The 22,037-nt window shown below is 37.2% G+C and overlaps 1 protein-coding gene across 2 annotated transcripts in view; it reads right to left on the bottom strand.

Moving 5' to 3' along the window:
- The window catches only part of LOC106085910 (probable Rho GTPase-activating protein CG5521), a 50,228-nt gene that overhangs the window by 23,838 nt on the left and 4,353 nt on the right, over nucleotides 1-22,037 (bottom strand). The gene's annotated exons all lie outside the window — the stretch shown is intronic.

Genomic DNA, 22,037 nt, shown 5'->3' with positions numbered 1-22,037 from the left:
AATTGATAACAAAGGTGCCGAAAAGGATCATCATTGGCATAGTTGGTTTTATAATAAGAAATTTTCAAAAGATCAAAATATCTGGAAGGTCTGATAGTAACGTTAAAGAAAATTCGACTCAAAAGAAAGCAAGAATCTATTTGACCATGAATTAATTTAGTCAAAAACGTAATGTTTAGCTTGGTTCTACGACTTTTTAATGTAGGAAGCTTTATAAGATTTAAGCGGTACTCATACGAAGGTAAAGAACTTCTGTCCCACCTATTTCGACGGGGACAAAATGTTGGAAACTGTTTTTGAACCGATTCTATCAAATCAGAATGAATATTGTAGTACGGATCCCATACCACTGAACCGTACTCGAGATTTCTTCTAACTAGCGACGTATATAAGTTTTTCGTCACAGAGAAATCATTAAGTTCTTTACTCCAGCGTTTCATGAAGCCAAGAGCACTACGTGCTTTGTTTACAACCATTGAGATGTGTTGACGGAAGTTTAAGCGTTGATCTAGAAGAAATCCACTCCAAGGTCTTTAAAGCTATAGACTACTTCCAGTTTATTGGAACCCAAAAAGTAGCTAGTTTTAAGAGAGGTTATTCTTGAAAATGATATGTGTTATTATATTAAGTTCCATAAAATTCTGGTTGCACCATTCGTAGAGTATCAAGGTCATACTAAAGAAAACACTGTTCATCAGAGTCTCTCGTTGATCATTACATTCTACATCATCGAAATATTCGAGTGCTTTAAAGTAAAAGGGAGACCGTTTATGAATAAACGAAACAGCACAGGGCCAAGGTGACTACCCTGTGGAACACCTGAAGAGACAACAATTGATTTGGAAACTGCAGTATCAAATTTAACTCTTTGAGTACGTCCAGTCAGATATGATCTGATCCACTTTAGTAAAGATGGACTGAAACCAATAAGATCTATTTTTCTTAACAGAAGGTTGTGGTTGACTTTATCAAATGCTTTACTAAAATCGGTATATAGAGTATCCGTTTGGTAGCGTTCCCTAAAGCCATCGTTGACCAAACAAGTAAATTCTAAAATATTTGTTATCGTCAATTTCGATTTCCGAAACCCATCTTGGTAGGGAGACAATATAAAAGAGACTTGATGTGAAATAGTGTCAGTCAGAATTTTCTCTAATAGCTTCGGAATAGCATTCAAAATTGAAATGCCCCTGTATTTGCGATTTTCGGCTTTAACCTCATTGCGATTTCCGGCTTTAAATAACGCTCTTATATAAGATTGCTTCCACAATTCCGGCACATATCCATACATTAATGAACTGTTGAAAAGTCTACAAAGGGGACACGAAAATTCGAGAGTGCAATGCTTTAAAATGTTCGATGGAATTCCATCTGGACCGGGATTAAAAGTTATCTTCAGTGACCTTAAATTTTCAAGTACTACGTTTTCGCCAATCTCAGACACGTCTATAAAAGCTGAAATGTTGATTGTGTATGGATATGTTCCACATCAATCATAATATTTATCTGAGTAGGTAGTGCTAAAAAAGGTAGTAAAGATGTTGGCAATGCCTGAATCGTTATCAGCTACTTTAGCTTTATATCTAAGAAAGTTCGATAAACTATTACAACGGCACTTATTCACAAATTTGTAGAAGGATTTGGAATTAAGGATTTTTGCAGCATTTCTTTCGACCAATCGACACGAGTCTTTTTTGATTGATTGACAAATTGTGTGGGATCCAACGCGAACAAATTTTTTTTTATGGTTTTTGGAACAACTATTTATTTTGGACGACCTTCACAAAATTCGTCCTGGAGTGAACAACAACCTCGGTTGAATTCACCATACCACCGATAAACACTTGTCCTTGATGGAGCTTCATCGTCAAAATTTGAATTAAGTTCATCGTTGCACTGTTGTTGAGTTAATCCACGTTGAAAATTTAAAAATAATCGCACGAAAATGTTCACGATTTAATTCAATTTTTTGGGCGAGATGAATCTTTTAAGTTACTGTAAACAACACAAATAACGCTCGTGTGTCAAACCGTTCTGAGTACGTATAACCTCAAAAACGTCAAGCTTTACGATAGAGCTGTCAGTTGGAAGATTGCAAAACAAGGGTTGTTTAATCCCGAAATATTTATAACTATTTGGGCAATATGGGTATCAAATGAATCGGTGTAAAAGTAGAGTAAGATTTTATGCACAACTTTGGCCCCAAGCGTCTGGGGCCCCAAAAATACCTCCCAAATCACATTTTTAACGATTAGAGCAATATGGGTATCAAATGAAAGCTATGTTAGAATAGAGTAAGATTTTGATACAAAAGTTAGGCCCCAACCGTCCCGGGGTTCCCCTCTCTGCAAAATACCCCCACATTTTTATGATTGTTCAATACGGATATCAAATGAAAGCTATGTTAAAGTAGAGTACGATTTTGATACAAAAGTTTGGCCCCAAGAGGCAGGGGCAATATGGATATAATAATGAAAGTTATGTTAAAGTAGAGTAAGATTTGATACAAAAGTTTGGCCCCAAGCTCCAGGGAAGTCGCCCGCCCTGAAAATATGGATATCAAACCATCTATCTATGGATATCGACCATCTCCGAACTTAACCTGATTATAGACAAAAATGTTTCGGAAAAGTTTTAGCTCAATGTCTCCAAAGATAGATTCAAATTTCGTTTCAGGGTCTGAGACGAATGGGCTTGACTGGGCAGTTAAACAGGTAACGTGTGTCGTGTGTCATTAATCCTTGCTCTTAGGAATTGAGGTTGCTGTATCTGCCAGATCCTTATACAGCCAGAACCACTCTGTTTTGCTGGGGGAGGCCAATGGGAGGCGGTCGTTCTCCAAGAACCACATTCACCCGGTAGGTATTCACAGCCTCTGGTACCGAGTATGTATGAATGTTGTCTAGAGGTTCTCTCTTGATCTAGAGGTTCTCTCTTGTAGGACCGAACCTCAAGCCCTAGACCATGTAGATCCACCTTAAGGCTTCCGGACAGTGGATACCTGTCCACAAGAAAATGATGATGGTGGATACCTATCCACAAGAAGAAGGCATTAATCCTTGCTCTAAGGATTTGAGGTGGCTGTATCTGTCGGATCCTAATTCAGCCAGAACTATTCTGGTTTGCTGGGGGAGGGCAATGGGAGGCGGCCGTTCTCAAAATACCGCATTCACCCGGTCTCTGATACTGTGTCTACATGAATGTTGTCTAGACCCGCTTGATCTAGAGGTTCTCTCTTGTATCACCGAACCTTAGGCTCTAGACCATGTATTTAGATCCACCTTAAGGCTTCTGGACGGTGGATACCTATCCACAAGAAGATGATTCTATGGCAGCCGGTTGTGCGTGCCGGGTTGTCCCAATAGAATCCTTAATCGGCAAAGGCTGCCGCTTTAGTTTACGTGTACGTGTTCGTCCTTTATAACAGTATTCAGCTTATCTTTCGCGGTGACGCTTTACGAGGTGCAAAAATTATTCTTTAATAAGGGTCCAAGTCCGGTGATTGAGTGGGTAATTTTAGCTGGTATTTAGTGTTAAATGGTAACCACATCCATGTCTGCGCAGTATGCTTAGGATCATTATTCTGTTGGAACTAAAAGTTCCTGGGATCAGTTTTTGTGCACTGATGTTCTATGCAAGTTTAGCTTCAGAATGTTTCGATAATCATACTGATTCATTGTGGATTCTATAAACTATCCTACTAATAGTAACTAATAACACTACCTCCGCCGTGTGCAACCGTTAGACACGTGTTTTATTTATTTAGAAACAATTTATAAAGAAAAAATTGGCACCCCTGTGATTATATATAAACACATCATTTTTTTTTACTCGGTGAGAATAAAAAAAAAAGTTTTTCATTAGAACCACACTAACGTACGTATTGAATGACTTTTTGCCAAAAGAAATGCTAGAAACTGTGTAACTACAAACGTATATCTCTGAACATCTACATATCATAGCCACATATTAAACCACAATTAGTAACATAACTGCGTTTGGTTAATTTCTTTTTACCCATTTTCTTTTCTTCCGACTTCTTTTTGGTATTATATTTCTGTTTGGTATTTTACAAAGCCAATCCGTGCACGATGGTTGAGGAGGGCTTTTATTAGTGTTGTCTTTACGAATAGACTTCTGATATGCTGCAGCGATTTGCTAGTGCCTACCTGCAAAGAGTTCTGCTAACTTTAACTTGGTTCTATGGATTCGGCTGAGGGGTTCCAGATTGAAAAAAGAAATGAATTGATGTAGTGTGTGTATGTGAGTATGAGTCTTTGTATCTCTGCAATGGGTTTGGAGCATTGTACCTGTACCTCATCCATGGTTTAGTGTACCCTATGGTTTGTTTGTTACCTTATCGTTCTGTTGTTGTTATTATATTTGAGCGGTGAACTACTTTGAGTTCAAGTTGTTAACATATTTCCACAATTCTCAACACAATTGGACTCTCTTGTTTTGCTTCCATTTTATCAATTATTTCCTTTTGTGTTGGGCCCAGACTTTTAAGTAGAGGCTTTGCAAATACAACAACCGAACCATCAACCAACCAACTGACATAGAAAGTTAAATTGTAAAAATGACGATGAACTTTTTGAAGTTGTGAACATTAAATGAAAACAAAAACAAGAAACGCGAAAATAGAGCTGAGATTTAGTCTTAATATAACCCACATCTTGTTTTCTTGAAGCCCTAAAACGTTTAATTTCATGCAAACCGGTGTAATTTTATTATGTGAATTTATGCCATACATTAGGGCACATGTAAGCACACAGAACGACTAAGTTCATAATATTACGAAAACCAGACTTTAAAAAGACTAGCAGATATTGCAGCTGCCTCTGCGTTGACAATTCTTGACCAACTACACTTGATTCAATCTGAAACAAAAACCCTGACAAATGACTTTTTGAATATTTGAGCCACACCCATAGAAAAAACCACATTGGTTCATAAAAGTGAATCAACACAAAGATGTTATCATTTAAAACACAAATGTTCATAAATCAACAGCAGTTTTTGTGAACAAAACGTCCACAGGCGTTGACATTCTGTCAGCGTGTAGTGCACATCGAATCTATGTTCCATCCATTCCATGATTGTGTGTTCACAAATGCCTTAGCACATTGCATTGCCGCCGCCCATGTAAAAAAAAGCAATGTTTAAAAAGTCATTTAAAATTGCAACAGGGGCAGAGTGCACTCCGATTCAAGTTTAAGCTCAATGATAAGGGGCCTCCTTTTTATAGCCGAGTCCGAACGGCGTGCGGCACCTCTTTGGAGAGAATTTTTACATCGCATAGTACCTCACAAAAGTTGGCAGCATTAGAAGTGGAAAACCTGCTACGGTAGCCTCCATATCAAGCACAATTGTTCTTGAATCAACAACAGCTTCTGTGAACAAAACGTACAAGGGCATTCACATAACGTCATCAGATCCGCAGTGACGGATACAGATGGAGTCGGCAACGTCATCAAATCCGCAGTGACGAATTTCGTCTCCGACGTGATCTGGGTAAAGCAGCAGGAGCAACAGAAACGGTAGGCATCAATATGGTTATGGTAGGAACAATGATTGTAGCAGAAAGCATGAAAAGTCCGAAGACAGGACTCGAATGAAATGATGAATCAGGAACAATGAACAATGAAGAAACAGAAGGTGTTTAGCAGCTTTTGTTTTGCAAAAGCTTGAAACGGCCAGATGTTAAGCAGCAGGCATAGTTTAGTGCAAAGGTTTTTTTAATTGCAAAAAATTTTTGTGTGCTTCTGAGAATTGAACCTATGTTCCATTCTGAAACAGCGCGAATTTCTAAGAAAAGGAAGATGTAAAAGAAAAACGTAATAGACACCGTTGCTGCATGAATTTGCAACGTATTTTTTCTTTAAGAAACCTAGTCCTCCTTTTTTGAAACTGTTAGTTAAAAACACTTTTAGACTTTTTTTATATAATGGGTTGCCCAAAAAGTAATTGCGGATTTTTCATATAGTCGGCGTTGAGAAATTTTCTCACAGCTTGTGACTCTGTAATTGCATTCTTTCTTCTGTCAGTTATCAGCTGTAACTTTTAGCTTGCTTTAGAAAAAAAGTGTAAAAAAAGTATATTTGATTAAAGCTCATTTCAAGTTTTATTAAAAATGCATTTACTTTCTTTTAAAAAATCCGCAATTACTTTTTGGGCAACCAATAATTAAAAGATTAAATCCCCAATATACTTTCGATGTTTTTAGATAAAAACAAGTAAAAGCTTGCTAAATTTGGCTGCGCCGAATCTTATAAATCCTCCACCATGGATCGCATTTGTCAAGTTCTTTGGACAGTCTCTCTTTATAGGCAAACACTAAAAAAGTTAATAACAAGGAATCCCAATGGATTTTTATATGATGGGAGCCGTTTGTAGGCTCAAAAAGTAAAGGGTGATTTTTTAGCTATTATCAATTTGGCAACATAAGTCTAAACAGCTAAGAGACGTTTTGTGTGTTTGTTCACTGTCAAACATCTTGAGATTGATCTATAACTTAACAAATGAGTGAATCGTCTTACAAACGAACAACGCTTGCAAATTATTGAATTTTATTATAAAAATGCGTGCTCTATTAAGAAAGTTCATCGCGCGCTTCTTTCATTTAATCATTTTCCTCATATTTGGTTCAATGGGTACGTAAATAAACAGAATTGTCGATTTTGGAGTGAGGATCAGCCAGAAGCAAGAGCTACCAGTGCATCCAGAAAAAGCCAGAATTGTGCGTTTTATGGACTGGTGGCATCTTTGGACCGTACTTCTTCAAAGATGATGCGAATCGTAACGTAACTTTTTTGCCAAAAAAGCAAGAGCTTGGCATGTGGTTTTAGCAAGACGGTGCTACACAGCAAGCGTAACAATGGACTTATTGAGAGGCGATTTCGGTGAACATTTTATTTCACGTTCGGGACCGGTCAATTGGCCGCCTAGATTGCGCGATTTAACGCCTTTAGACTACTTTTTGTAAGGCTATGTTAAAGCTCATGTCTATACAGAAAAGCCCGATTCAATTGACGGATTTGGAAGACAACATTGAAGCATTTATTCGTGAGATACCAGCAGCAATGTTGGAAAGAGTATGCCAAAGTAGGACTAAGCGGATAGATCATTTGAGTCGCAGTTACGGTCAACATTAGCATTAAATAATCTTTAAACATTAAATTATACGGACCGTACTATCGATTCAATTTTATGTATTTTTTTTTTTTTTTTTGAAAAACTTTCCTATAGCTCTTATAGCTCCCATATATATCGGAAGATCGATTTATATCAGGTTTTGGGCCGATTGGAACCATACTCGGTACATATGTTGGAGGTCATAGGAGAAATCTTCGCGACAAATACTATCCAAATCGGATAAGAAATACGCCCTCTAGTTGCTCAAGAAGTATATTCAGAAGAAATGTTTACATGGGAGCTATATCAGGTTTTGGAACGATTGAAACCATATTCGTTACATCTGTTGATAGGAAAGATCCTCCTGCGGGAAAAAAAGGAGCGGGAAATTTTCTGAAGAAGCGCGAATTTTTAAGGAAAGCGGGATGGGAAAGAATAATGGAATGACCGTTGACAAAGCGGTATTATACCGCCAAAAGCGGGACAGATGGGATTACAAAACGTTAACATGGAGTACCTAAATTCATACTTTTCATTCATTCTTTTATTCACTCTATTATTAAGAAATTTGTACATTTTATTAAAAATATCACTCAAATCGGACCTACAAAGGCATTTGTATCATTGATTAACAATTTTGTAAATTGGATTTATGATAAGTTCAAAAATTAAAGTGGCTGCAAATTGGTATTGACCTTTGGTAATCAGTCGTGTTAACTTTTCTACCAAGTGGTGGCGCTCTGCGACAAGCCGTTCGAAGTCCTCAATAAAAAGGAGATCTTTTATTATTGAGCTAAAACTTGTACTGGATCGAACTCATTGATATAAGAGAAGAATCCCCTCTGTAAAAAATGCACATTTTTGTAAATTTTGCCCATGAACATTCCAATAAGGAACAGGTGCAAACTTCTCACATATCAATGAGTGCAGTCCGATTCAAGTTTAAGCTCAATGATAAGGGACCTCCTATTTATAGCCGAGTCCAAACGGCGTGCCGCAGTGCGATTTTATATTTTATGCAAAATACCAGACTCATATAAAATAAAATTTAGCTCGATTTGATTGTTGGTAGGGCTGGCACATTTAATCAACTATCTTTTTATACCCACCACTATAGGATGGAGGTATACTAATCTGGCAATTCCGTTTGTAATACCGCAAAATATTCGTCTAAGACCCCAAAAAGTATATATTGGATTGCCCAAAAAGTAATTGCGGATTTTTCATATAGTCGGCGTTGAAAAATTTTTTCAACGGCTTGTGACTCTGTAATTGCATTCTTTCTTCTGTCAGTTATCAGCTGTTACTTTTAGCTTGCTTTAGAAAAAAAGTGTAAAAAAAGTATATTTGATTAAAGTTCATTCTAAGTTTTATTAAAAATGCATTTACTTTCTTTTAAAAAATCCGCAATTACTTTTTGGGCAACCCAATATATTCTTGATAGCCTCGACGTCTGAGTCGACCTAGGCATGTCCGTCCGTGCGTCCGTCAGTCGAATTCACGATAGCGGTCGAATGCGTACAGCTAGCCGCTTGAAAATTTTGCACGCATACTTAATATTGATGTAGGTCGTTGATGATCGCAAATGGGCCATATCGGTTCAGATTTAGATATAGCTCCCATATAAAGCGATCTCCCGATTTGGCTTCTTAAGCCCTTACAATTCGCAATTTTTGACCGATTTGGCTGAAATTTTGCACGTAATGTTCTGTTATGACTTCTAATGACTGTGCCTAGTATGGTCCAAATCGGTCGATAACCTGATTTAGCTCCCATATAAACCGATCTCCCGATTTGACTTCTTGAGCCCTTACAATCCGCAATTTTGCATGTGGTGTTCTGTTACGACTTTCAAAAACCGTGCCAAGTATGGTCCAAATCGGTCTATAACCTGATATTGCTCGAATATAAAGCAGTCCCTCGAGTATCCTTTTTCGTAGAAGCTTTATTCATTACCGGTTTGACAGAATTTTGGTATATAGAATAAAATTAGGCCCAAGTGTCGTAGAGCTGCCATAAGGGGCTGCCATAAGGGGCTGCCATAAGGGGCTGTCGTAAGGGGCACATAAACCCCTTACGACTCCTACAAAAAGTAAAACGTTGGAAATCGTTCACATAAAGTACAAACAAAAGTGGACCAACGATAGAACCCTGTGGTACACCAGAATGAAGAGGAAGCATGCTTGAGTTTACACCGTTCAGAACCAAAAAATGAGATCTGTTATTTAAATAACAAAGAATCAGATTGCAGGCAGATGTAGAAAAATTTTAAAAATCACACAATTTGGTAAGTAAACGAATAAAATTAATAGAGTTGAAGGCTTTAGACAAGCCAAGAGAAACCATTTAACATTTCTGTTATTCACATTTTCTCGGAGGGAATCTGTTAGCTTAAGTAACAAATGAGTGGTGTAGAGTCCTTGGCGAAGGCATATTGCATATCGTGTTTTCCAAGCTGCGATTATTATGATATTTGATTCTGCATTATGTGTTCAAAAATTTTTTACATTACGGGAAGTATCGAAATCGGTCGTAGATCATCTAACATGCTTCGCCTTAGGAATTGGTATTACCCTAGCAATTTTCCAAGCCTAGGGAAATAAGAAGGACACCAAAATGAAATTATTCAAAATAACGTCGGCATCATAAGGAAAGATAGTCTTGACGAAACGCATTGGAATGCCGTCCATACTAACTGACACAGACTTCACCCTTCTAATATCTTCCATGATTTCAAACTCATTCACACAGTAAAACGAAAAGGAAGGATCAATCTCCCCATCACTTGAAAACTGAAACCTATTATTGTGTGTTCCATCACCTTCAACAAAAAACTTATTAACTTCCTTTACATCATCGTTGTATCCTTAGTCTTAGTGGTATAAATTTTGCTGAAATCCGATGTATTAAATTCCTTGATAAATATGCCACATATGGTTCAGATCGGTCTATATCTTAACATAGCTCCCTTGTATATCGATCTGCCGATTTAATTTATAAGGACAATAAAAGCCGCTATTACCACCTGATTTCCCTGAAATTTGTCGCAACGAGTTGTGTTAATGTCCCCGATATCTCTGTTGAATATGGTTTAGATCGGTCTATATCGTAATATAACCCCCATATAGACCAATCTCCCGATTTAAAGTATAAGGCGAATAAAAACTTCATTTTTAATCCGATATCGCACAACGAGTTGTGTTAAGATCCTTGATATCTGTGTCGAATATAAATCAGATCGGCCAATATCTTTATGTAGTCCCCATATAGACCGAACTCCCAATTTAGGGTATAAAGCCGTATATTTATCCGATTTCGCTGAAATTTGGCACAACGAGTTGTGTTAAGATCCTTGATATATGAGCCAAATATGGTTCAGATCGGTAAATATCTTGATATCGCCCCCTTATAGACCGATCTCCCGATTTAAGGTATAAGGCCAAAAAAGCCGCATATTTTATCCGATTTCGCTTAAATTTAGCACAACGCGTTGTGTTAAGATCCTTGAATTTTATGTCGAATATGGATCAGGTAGTTCTACATCTTAATGTAAACCCCATTTAGACCGAACTCCCAATTTAGGGTATAAAGCCGCATATTTTATCCGATTTCGCTAAAATTTAGCACAACGAGTTGTGTTAAGGTCCTTGATATCTGTGCCGTGTATTGTTCAGTTCGGTCTATATTATAAATTATACAGCTCCCATGTAGACCGATCTCCCGGTTCAAAATAAAAGACCAATAACTGCACCGAATATGTTTCAGATCGGTCAATATCTCAATATAGCTCCCATATAGACCGATTTGCTTAAGCCCATAAAAAATCGTATTTTTATACCCTCCACCATAGGATGGGGGTATACTAATTTCGTCATTCTGTTTGTAACTACTCGAAATATTCATTTGATCTAGCCATGTCCGTCCGTCTGTCCATCGAAAGCAAGCTAACTTTCGAAGTAGTAAAGCTAGCCACTTGAAATTTTGCACAAATACTTTTCATTAGTGTAGGTCGGTTGGGATTGTAAATGGGCCATATCGGTCCATGTTTTGATATAGCTGTCATATAAACCGATCTTGGGTCTTGGCTTCTCGAACCTCTAGAGGGCGAAGTTCTTATCCGATTGGAATGAAGTTTTGCACGACGCGTTTTGTTATGATATCCAACAACTGCTGCAAGTATGGTTCAAATCGGTCCATAACCTGATATAGCTGCCATATAAACTGATCTGATCTTGGGAACTGATCCAACAGCTGCTGCAAGTATGGTTCAAATCGGATGATTACCTGATATAGCTGCCATATAAACCGATCTTGGTCTTGACTTCTTGAGGCTCTAGAGGGCGCAATTCTTATCCGATTGGAATGAAATTTTGCCCGATGTTTTTCGCTTTGACTTCCAACAATTGTCCTAAGTTAGGTTCAAACCGGTCAATAACCTGATATAGCTACCATATAAACCGATCTTAACTTCTTGAGCCACTAGAGGGCGCAATTCTAATTCGATTTAAATTTAATTTTGCACGAAGTGTTTTGTTATGATATCTTGCAACTGTGACAAGTATGGTTCTAATCGGTCCATAACCTGACGTAGCTGTCATATAAACCGATCTGGGGTCTTGACTTCTTGAGTTTCTAGAGGACGCAATTCCTATCCGATTTGGCTGAAATTTTGCATGATGTATTCTACTATGACTTTCAACAACTGTGCCATATAAACCGATTTGGGATCTTGACTTCTTGAGCCTCTAGAGGTCGTAATTATTATCCGATTTGCTTGAAATTTTGTACGGATACTCTCATGACCATCAACATACGTGTTTATTATGGTCTGAATCGGTCTATAGCCTGATGCAGTTCCCATATAAATCGATCTCTCTATTTTACTTCTTGAGCCCCCAATGGGCGCAATTCTTATTCAAATTGGCTCAAATTGTGGTCCGAACCGGACCATATCTTGATATCGCTCTAATAGCAGAGCAAATCTTTTCATTTATCCTTTTTTTTGCCTAAAAAGAGATGCCGGGAAAAGAACTCGACAAATGAGATTCTTGATGGAGGGTATATAAGATTCGGCCGGGCAGAACTTAGCAAGCTTTTACTTGTTTTGCATGATTTCGCTAAAATCTATCTGCATCATATTTACCAAACCATCGAACCATATTTAGATATTTTAGAGCATTGGGCCCGTAGAAGTTGCATTTTTTTTTTCTTTTCCATAAAGTTTGGTGCAGCGAATTGTACTAATCCTCTTAAACCCCAGTTTTCCAAATTTGACACAAATCGTGTAATAAATTAGCCTTTTATGGACTAAAAACTTTAAATTGGGAGATGGGACCCATGTCCAAAAATGATCTGATGTAAAACAAATTGGTCAAAATGTGGAGAAATGTGAAGCGAAATCCCGTTATAAATGCGCTTTTAGTGAATACAGAACCTTAAATCGTAAGATCGGTCTATATGTCAGCTATATTCAGAGTCCGGTCTTTCTCAAATTTGACACACATATTGAGGGGCGTTATGTAACTCATTGTTTAAAATTTCAGTGAAATAGAATAAATAAATGTGCCATTTATGGGCCCAAGATATTTTATCGGGAGATCGGTTTATATTGGATGCTATATCCATATAGTCCTTATGGTTCAAAAACTGATTGCCAGATTCGTATTGTATTCTCAAATACCTTTTATTTAAGCTACACATAGACCCGATCTTTCTGAGTCAGTTTGGGGGGGCTGGCGTTCCTCCAATAGCTTGATCGGAAATTTATTTATCAGATTCATGATTTTGGGTTACTTTAATGGTGCAAAGATATATTCGCTTAAATTAGATCACCCTTATTAGGCGTTTTCGATATAAAATATATTCGAAATATGCAAAGTATATGCATAATATGCACACATATGCATAATATGCAAACATATGCAGTTTGCATAAAAGATGCCTAAATTTCTTAGCATTTTCTTAACGAACTTTTCATGAAACGAATTTCTGTGTTTTCAATTTTTTTCCGATGGTCCAAAATATATATGCATTTGCATATGTGTCCGATGTCTAGTTATAACAACAACAATTCTAGTGAAAAATATTATTATCGGAAATTTATTCCTAATTTTCTTTGAATATAACCACATTATACCACTCTGTGTTCGCACCAGCTTTGCAGCTACTTAAGTTTCGCCCTCTTTTTATTTATTCGCAAATTATCATCAAACTTAATTAGAAATTTTTACGGCCAGTGTTGTTTTTGGGCTATTTATGTGATTTTATTGGCTTTTACTTCCAGAGACGAAACGATCGTCTTGTTCAAGCTAAAATCAAAACAATTTAAACTTGACTCTGAATCATCCACCCCATCGTGTTATGTACGAGTATAAACTGTGGTTAAAAGCCCCAACACTAAAATTAAGATTCGTTTGAAATTTTAAAAATGGCTCATTTTCCATATGCGTCAGCTGGTGGCAAAAATACCAAGAAAAGGGCAATTCGTTCGTTAACGGTAGCACGAAACTAATCCAACATTGACCAAAGAAAAACCACTTTAAATTATACAAATTGAACAAGCAAAAGCTAGTGGGCTTATTGTTTATTTCACTTATCAATTTTGTTGTATTTTTGTATCTCGTCCATTGTTTGCCGTTCAATATTTTACCACATATAGGTCGTTGCTACTATCGTATCGAATTTATGCGATAAGTTAAAAGAATCAATTTAATAGGCCACTGTGTCTTAGAAGTATTTCATAAGAATTGCCCAACAATAATAATTAGGTTGTCGGTAAACTTTGTTTTTGTTTATGCAGTGAGTGGCGACACAAGTAGTTCTTTAAAGATTGCGCTGATTTATTATTGAATTAATTTTTTTTTTCATTCTTCAAGTTTTTTGCCTGTTAGGGCGAAGATCATTAATTTGTACAATTTTTGTTTTTTTCTCTTTCGAGACGAGCTCAATGATCGTAGATGCAAATGGAAATGGAAAGCCATAGAGAGCAACAACACACCAACCACTATGGGACGTTTCGTCTTTTGTTAGAAGCCTTTTCAATCATATTAGGTGTGATGGCTTCAAGGGCCTTGGGTTGGTATGTTGTATTAGAATTGCTTTAATAGCGAAACCGCATCTATAATACAATTACCACATTAACCACGCTCGACAACCCTTTCTATTCGCTGTACTTTTTCCCAATGCATGTATTTTTGTGTAATGACAGACATTCTTTCTGTGGCAAATTACACTTCTTCCGTACTACACATGATTTTGTCATCTGTTGGAAGTTGTATTGATGGCTTTGAACGCTAGACAACGGCTGTTGCTCCGTGTACCCAGGTTCGAATCCAGGCCCGGCTCTGCCGAAAAATGTCAAATAATTGTATAACAATGAAATGTAAGTATCTTGGAGACCTTCTTTCTTCGAAAAAGACATTGAAGTTAATGTGGAAGAATATGCTCCCAAATGACGCACTTGTTGAATACCACGCCCTTAGAAAAAATTTAAAATTCCGGAAAAGAAATATCTAAAGATACTTTTTATTCGTTACTACCAAAATTTTTAATTAAATAATTCCATACGGAATAGATTAATCCTTAAAAAGGTGTGCATCTTAAGTGAGAAGTTCCCAAGTTTGCTTCTCTCTCCAGTCAGTTGCCATCTGGGTTGCTCTGGGCCGAATTACCACATAGGTGAACGAGTAAAATCGTTCGAAATCGCTCTATTGTGAATTATATTTTATTTTTTTATATATCTTTATTGAACGAAAATTTGTGAAATTTAAGAAAGCGAATGCCTAAATCGGCCAATTTCCAAAAAAAAATTGCATCAAAAGTCCATCCATTAAATATGAAATAGAACTCCATTCGTATGTGTAATTCGGCCCCTGATCTAGGGACCAGCAAACCTTCGCAGTCTCGAGCTTCTTATTTATGTGCGTGAAAATAAATTCCGAATATATATCTAGGAGAGACACAAAACGTCTTGGTCACAAAGTGCGAGAGAGAGTAACAGAAGCATTAACAGACTTCCCTAACCAAAAAATATAGAAAATTATAATATTTAATGATTTTTACAAAGACTGATGGGAATAAACATAAAAAATACCACAATCTGGAGTTTAGTATGTATGCCTTGAAGCAAACCCGCCAAAAAATATCTATGAGAGGGGTATTAAGAAAATAGCAAAATTGAAAAAAAAAATATATATATATATATATAAGGCCAGGATTATGAGCATTGCTTTTGGAGGCCATCCAAGAATTCCTCCACGTACTACCATACCTTGTTAAAAAGTCTACAGTAAAAGCTTCTTATATTCCTGTCTTTTTTTAAAACATTTTTCGAAAAATGCTTGACAGGATTATGGGCAGTGCTCCTGGAGACCATCCAAGCATTTCTTCAGGTATTACCAAACTTTGTTGGAACGCCCACAGTTAGTGCTTTTCATAACATATTTTTTTTTTAGAAAATCAAACGGTTGAATTCCTTATATTACTCTCTTTTTAAGATTCCATAGCAGGATATTGTCCGGCGTTAGACCATTGTTTAATGCTTATGGCAAAAAACATTTAAAAATCAGCAAAAGTGTGTGGTTGCTAGAAGCATTTGACTGGTTTCCCGGATCGCGATTTCATTTTCGACCAAGAAAAATCTTCAGCGGGAGATGTCAAATGTGTCATGGTAGACAGGGTTATGGGCAGTGCTTTGGAGTCCAGCGTTGGAAAGCACACAGTTAGAGCTTTCTAAAACATACTTTTATTAGAAAACCGAACGGTTGGTTTTTTTATACTTCTCTTTTATTTAAAAAAAAATCGAAAAATGCTGGACAAGATTATGGGCAGTGCTTCTGGAGGCCATCCAAAAATGTCTCCAGCTACTGTTATACCTCGTTAGAAAGCCCATTGTTAGAGCATTTCAAAATATAAATTTACTCGAAAATCGAACCGCTGGTTTTCTTATATTCCCTATCTCAAAAAAATCGAAAAATTGCTGGACAGAATAATGGGCAGTGCTCCAGGAGGCCATCCAAGAATTTGTATTCTGGCATTAACGTCTGATCGATTAGAATCATGCGACGACTTTGTGCGTACGACTTTGATAAGTATTTTTCATTTTAATTCACTAGACACAAATCTCTGATCTTCTGACAATCATATATGGCGTAGAGAGAACAAGTAAAAAGGCGTTAAGTTCGGCCGGGCCGAACTTTGGATACCCACCACCTCGGGTATATATGTAAACCACCTTTCATCAAAATTCGGTGAAAATTTCATACCTTATACTCATATACCTCATACCGATCTGAATTATATACGACACGGATGTCGAAAAGCCGAACATAAGTCACTGTGTCAAATTTCAGTGAAATCGGATTATAAATGCGCCTTTTATGGGGCCAAGACTTTAAATCGAGATATCGGTCTACATGGCAGCTATATCCAAATCTGGACCCATTTGGGCCAAGAGCCTAACCAAACTCACTGTCTCAAATTTCAGCGACATCGGACAATAAATGCGTCTTTTATGGCCCCAAAACCTAAAACCTAGATATCGGTCTATATGGCAGCTATATCCAAATCTGGACCGATCTGTGCGATATTGCAGAAGTATGTCAAGGGGCTTAACTTAACTCACTGTTCCAAATTTCGGGGACATCGGGCAATAAATGAGAATTTTATGGGCCCAAAACCATAAATCAAGAAATCGGTCTATATGGCAGCTATATCCAAATTTGAACCGATCTGGACCAAATTGAAGAAATATGTCAAAGGGCCTAACACATCTCACTGTCCCAAATTTCAGCAAAATCGGATAATGAATGTGGCTATTATGGGCCTTACACCATAAATCGGAGGATCGATCTATATGGCAGCTATATCCAAATCTGGACCGATCTGAGCCAAATTAACGAAGGATGTCGATGGGCCTTACACAATTCACTGCCCCGAATTTCATCAAGATCGGATAATAAATGTGGCTTTTGTGGGCCTAAGACCCTAAACCGGAGGATCGGTCTATATGGCAGCTATATCCAAATCTGAACCGATCTGGACCAAATTAAAGAAACATGTCAAAGGGCCTAAGACAACTCACTGTCCCAAATTTCAGCGAAATCGGACCATAAATGTGGCTTTTATGGGCCTTAGACCCTAAATCGGAGGATCGGTCTATATGGCAGCTATATCCAAATCTGGACCGATCTGAGCCAAATTGACAAAGGATGTCGAAGGGCCTAACACAACTCACTGTCCCAAATTTCAACAAAATCGGATAATAAATGAGGCTTTTATGGGCCTAAGACCCTAAATCGGCGGATCAGTCTATATGGGGGCTATATCAAGATATAGTCCGATATAGCCCATCTTCGAACTTTACCTGCTTATGGAAAAAAAAAGAATCTGTGCAAAATTTCAGCTCAATATCTCTATTTTTAAAGACTGTAGCGTGATTTCAACAGACAGACGGACAGACGGACGGACATGGCTAGATCGTCTTAGATTTTTACGCTGATCAAGAATATATATACTTTATAGGGTCGGAAATGGATATTTCGATGTGTTGCAATCGGAATGACAAAATGAATATACCCCCATACTTCGGTGGTGGGTATAAAAATAGTTTTAACCCGGTGTCATGCTTTTGATGATGCTTAGTTGAGATAGTTTTTTTCAAGAATAAAAATGTATTTATAATCTAAACTTCTAGGACTCATGGGTGTATCTTGCCCTCAAATATGGTCCACAATTGTTGTGTTTTATTTTAGTACTGGACAGAAAAGCCGCGAAGGGCAAAAATAAAATGTAAAAACAAGTTTCTAGTACAAGTCTGTTTGTTTGCTATGAAGTGGTAACGCATTTGCCAAACTGTCAAAATACCAGGAAAAAAGTGCAAATATTTGTTAAATTTTTAACTTTAACTACAATTTGCAAAAAATGTGTGGGCATAGCAGTCAAATAAATTTTTTTAAGATTTTTCCACACAATTGTATAAATAATTTGTTTGATTTTAATTTGCCATTCACAATAGAGGTATTTCTGCAAGTGGCCACACTTATTTGTGAAAAACATATGATGGCAATCCTGACAACAGATGTTCTACAACAGTGATGGCCAAAATTTAAATTTTCTTTACACTAGATTTCATACGCAATTCACACATAATTTTACATAATTTAATTTCATTTATTATTTTTTGGGATCCGTAATGCTCTTTTTGAATTTATAGTCCAAATTGTTATTATCGGATTATATGTCCGTTTCGTGGGAATCGAAGGAGGGGCGAGCGGCAGAAACTTGACTTTATATAGCCATTTCAGCTGCTTACCATATTTACTGTTTAGAGCTTTTACATGCGGACGCGACAAATTTTTGCCCTACTGCCATATCGAGTTGTTGTAGCAGTGTGTTGTACACAAAGGCTTGCCAATCCGGTGAGTACAACCGGCTGCCATGGGATTAGCTGATGTATACCCTTAATTTAAATATCATATTGCCATTAATGGGCTACTTGTCAACTTAAGGCGGACTCTCAGCCACTTGTTAAATGTTTGAATGTTACATTGGTTCTCTACTCCTAAAACTCTTTCATGTTTGGAGGCCCTTGAGATTGTTGGCCCAAAATTTCGAAGTCAAATTTCAACTTTATTTTCAAATACCTTGTGCTAGTAAGGCTACATGTCCGTTGATGCCTTTTGGGGTAAAACTCTCTGAAAGTTGAATCCATATTTCAAAGTAAGGTTCGTACTATACTTGTAAAATCCTCATTGTCGTGATAGGTGGTTTAAGGAAAAAGGATGACTTGACATCATATTTTTCCTTTCCTTCCATTCGAGACCAGATTACGCTACATGCAGTGGCAGGGCAACCTCTCACACAACCTGCTTCTGACATTGAAATATAAAGTGAATTGTTTTCAACACATGATAATTTTAAACTATCTAAGTTAAAATTTGTTATGGGATTCATCACAAAATTTGAGCAAAAAAAATGCACCCTCTTTCCTTACTTGTTCTAAATCTCCGCCAACTATTTAAATCATAAACTGCATAGTGTGCCACACAATTAGTTACTTTAACCCCGTTTACACAGTTCATCAAATCCGAATTTAAGGCCCTCGTCAGCTGATTTTATAAAGGGAAAACAGATGATCGAGGCATTACATCAGGATTAAAAGAGCAGTGTTTAATTCAATGTTTAAATAAGTGCATTGCCAAATTTAACCGTTTCTCTCGCACTTACCAACCATGGCAGCCGGTTGTACGTACCGGATTGATCCGATGAAGTTCTTCATCGGCAACGGCTGTCGCCTCAGTTTATAACATACTGATACAACAACAACAACTCGCACATACCAGTCACCTATCGCACTCTCACTCTCCGCATATGACCTGTATTTACAAAATTGTTTGAAAAATACAAATGCCTCACATGCCAAAGCCGAGCCTTAAGGTAGAGTTACACACCTCGAGCAACACCTAAGGTGGAGTTTCATACTATGCACGCGCATTAAGAACGCATAAAAAATGCAACTATGCAAACAAATCTCGCAAAAGCAACGCGCTAAAGTTAAACAATTTTTAACTTTGACGCCTAAAAACACAACTTCACGTATGGCAACACAGAATGACGCTCGAGTTCAATCGTCAAAGTTGAAAATTCGTTAACTTTTCGCGCCGCTTTCGTGAGATTTGTTTGCATTTTTAATGCGTGCGCATGGTATGTAACTTCACTATTAAGATGGAGTTACATGCTATGCGCGCGCATTAAAAATGAAACTATGCAAACAAACCCCACGAAAACAAAGCGCAGAAGTTAAACATCTTTAACTTTGATGTCTTAAAACACTACTTCACGTATGCAAAACAGAATGACGATCGAGTTCAATCGTCAAAGTGGAAAATTCTATAACTTTTGCAAGTCGCTTTCGTGGGATTGGTTTGCAGAGTTGCATTTTTAATATCTGCGCATAGTATGTATGCATACTTATGCATGCATATCAAAAACAACTAAAATAGTTTGGTTTATTTTGTGTTATTTACACAACAAAATGCAAGCACGCATCTGACGGAATAAGTTTATCAACACTCAACTTTGAATGCGTTCAGGGCGCAAAACATATGGTTTTAATAAGTTTACTATTTAAAAATTGTTTTGCATTCTGCAAAGCAGAAAATGAACGAGACAAGCAGCGCAAGCCGAACAAAGAAAATAAAAGCACCACCACATCGAAGCTGTGCAGCAAAGCAGACGCAGCTGCCGGTTAAACGGTTGTTTGTCTTGCTTATGGATCTATTGTTGTTGTTATATGTTGGCTTGCAAAGAGTGCCTTTCAACAACAAATTTATACTTTGGGTCGTTTAAATTCAAAATAAATTGTTGCAGGAAAATTAACAAATTTTGTCGTTGTTTTTTCGACAAAAGTTGTTGTTTTTCAAAATTATTTTTATCTGTGTGTGTATACTTTAAAAGTGCAGAATAAAACCATGGATTTTGAGGGGCCAAATACTTTTACATGGCGTCTCACTGATTCAAAATTTTCTAAAGGGCGTAAGCTCTGATATTGACTGTAACAGGTACGAGTGTTAAGGGATCTCTTCCAAAATTCGTAAATTCTGGCTAAGAAATGAGGCTTTCGTTCATAGAAAATTCATCTGTTCAATGCCTTCAATCGGAAAATATGGCTCTATGGCAGTTGCATAAAAATATGTTCAGATCTGGTATATACTCAGATTTAGAGGGGTGTATGCAACTTACGGTAACGGTGAAAATGGGTAGTAAAAACGTAATTCTGGAAAAAAAAACACCAAAATCGATGCAAAAATATATACGACTTTAATGATCTCAAGATTTATTATCAGAAGTTCTCCATAAATGGTGTTATTTCAAACTATATGCCATCTTTCTACTTCAGGCAATAGAGTGACTTAAACAAACGGATGGACGGACATGCCTATATCGTCTATAAATAGAACGACGATGTAGTATGTATACTTAGTATGTTTGAAAATGTAAAATTTTATGTTTTGCCAATGGAATAACAAAATGGCCATCTCTTCAGTGGTGTGTATAGAAACATACACAACATTTTTGGCTTGTAGAACTTTTGGCAGGTCTTGGTCGGATTTGGTAGGATTTTTTTTAAATTTTGGTAGGAAATAATTTTCTTGAGTGGCAACGATGGCGTCTAAGCGCCTTTTTATGATTGACTCATTTTTTAGGGGAAATCCTTCTTTGCATTTAAAATCCATACGACAACTTTTTTAAATTTAAAACATTTGAAAGTATTAGAATAATGGCTATGGACTATGATGGTTCCCCTGGACATAAGGATATTTGAGGAAACGAGAAAGCGGATACGGCGGGATCGGGTGCAAACCTTGGTGATGTGTCACCACACCAAGTGGAGGTGTACCCACCACTATCTCAAAATTTTCAAGAAATTAAGGAGCGTTATCAGGACACATGTTTTAAACGCTGAACATAAGGATATTTTAGGAAACGAGAAAGCGGACATGTTGACGAGATCAGGTGCAAACCTTGGTGATAGTTTTAAATTGTCTACAGAGGCATAATATCCTGGCTTTATCCTGGTTCCCCTGGACATAAGAATATTTTAGGAAACGAAAAAGCGGATACGGCGAGATCGGGTGCAAACCTTGGTGATGTGTCAACACAACAAGTGGGCGTATACCCACCACTATCAAAAACATTTCAGGGAATTAAGAAGCGTTATTAGAGCACATATTTTAATCGCTGAAACATAACAGCCGGACGTGAATAAACAAAGCTTTTGTGGGACGAACGCGCATCGAAAGGGGAAGATAAAGAATCACAATGGATCTTGATCTGGCCAACGTGGATGTCTTTCCCACTAATGTATTGGTATCATCTTCCGCCAACCTTAGGCATGTATTTAC

Source organism: Stomoxys calcitrans, chromosome 2 (assembly GCF_963082655.1).
Source record: "Stomoxys calcitrans chromosome 2, idStoCalc2.1, whole genome shotgun sequence".
NCBI classification, from domain to species: Eukaryota; Metazoa; Arthropoda; class Insecta; order Diptera; family Muscidae; genus Stomoxys; species Stomoxys calcitrans.
Note: the sequence above shows the minus strand (reverse complement) of the source record. Positions and strands in the feature narration are given on the sequence as shown.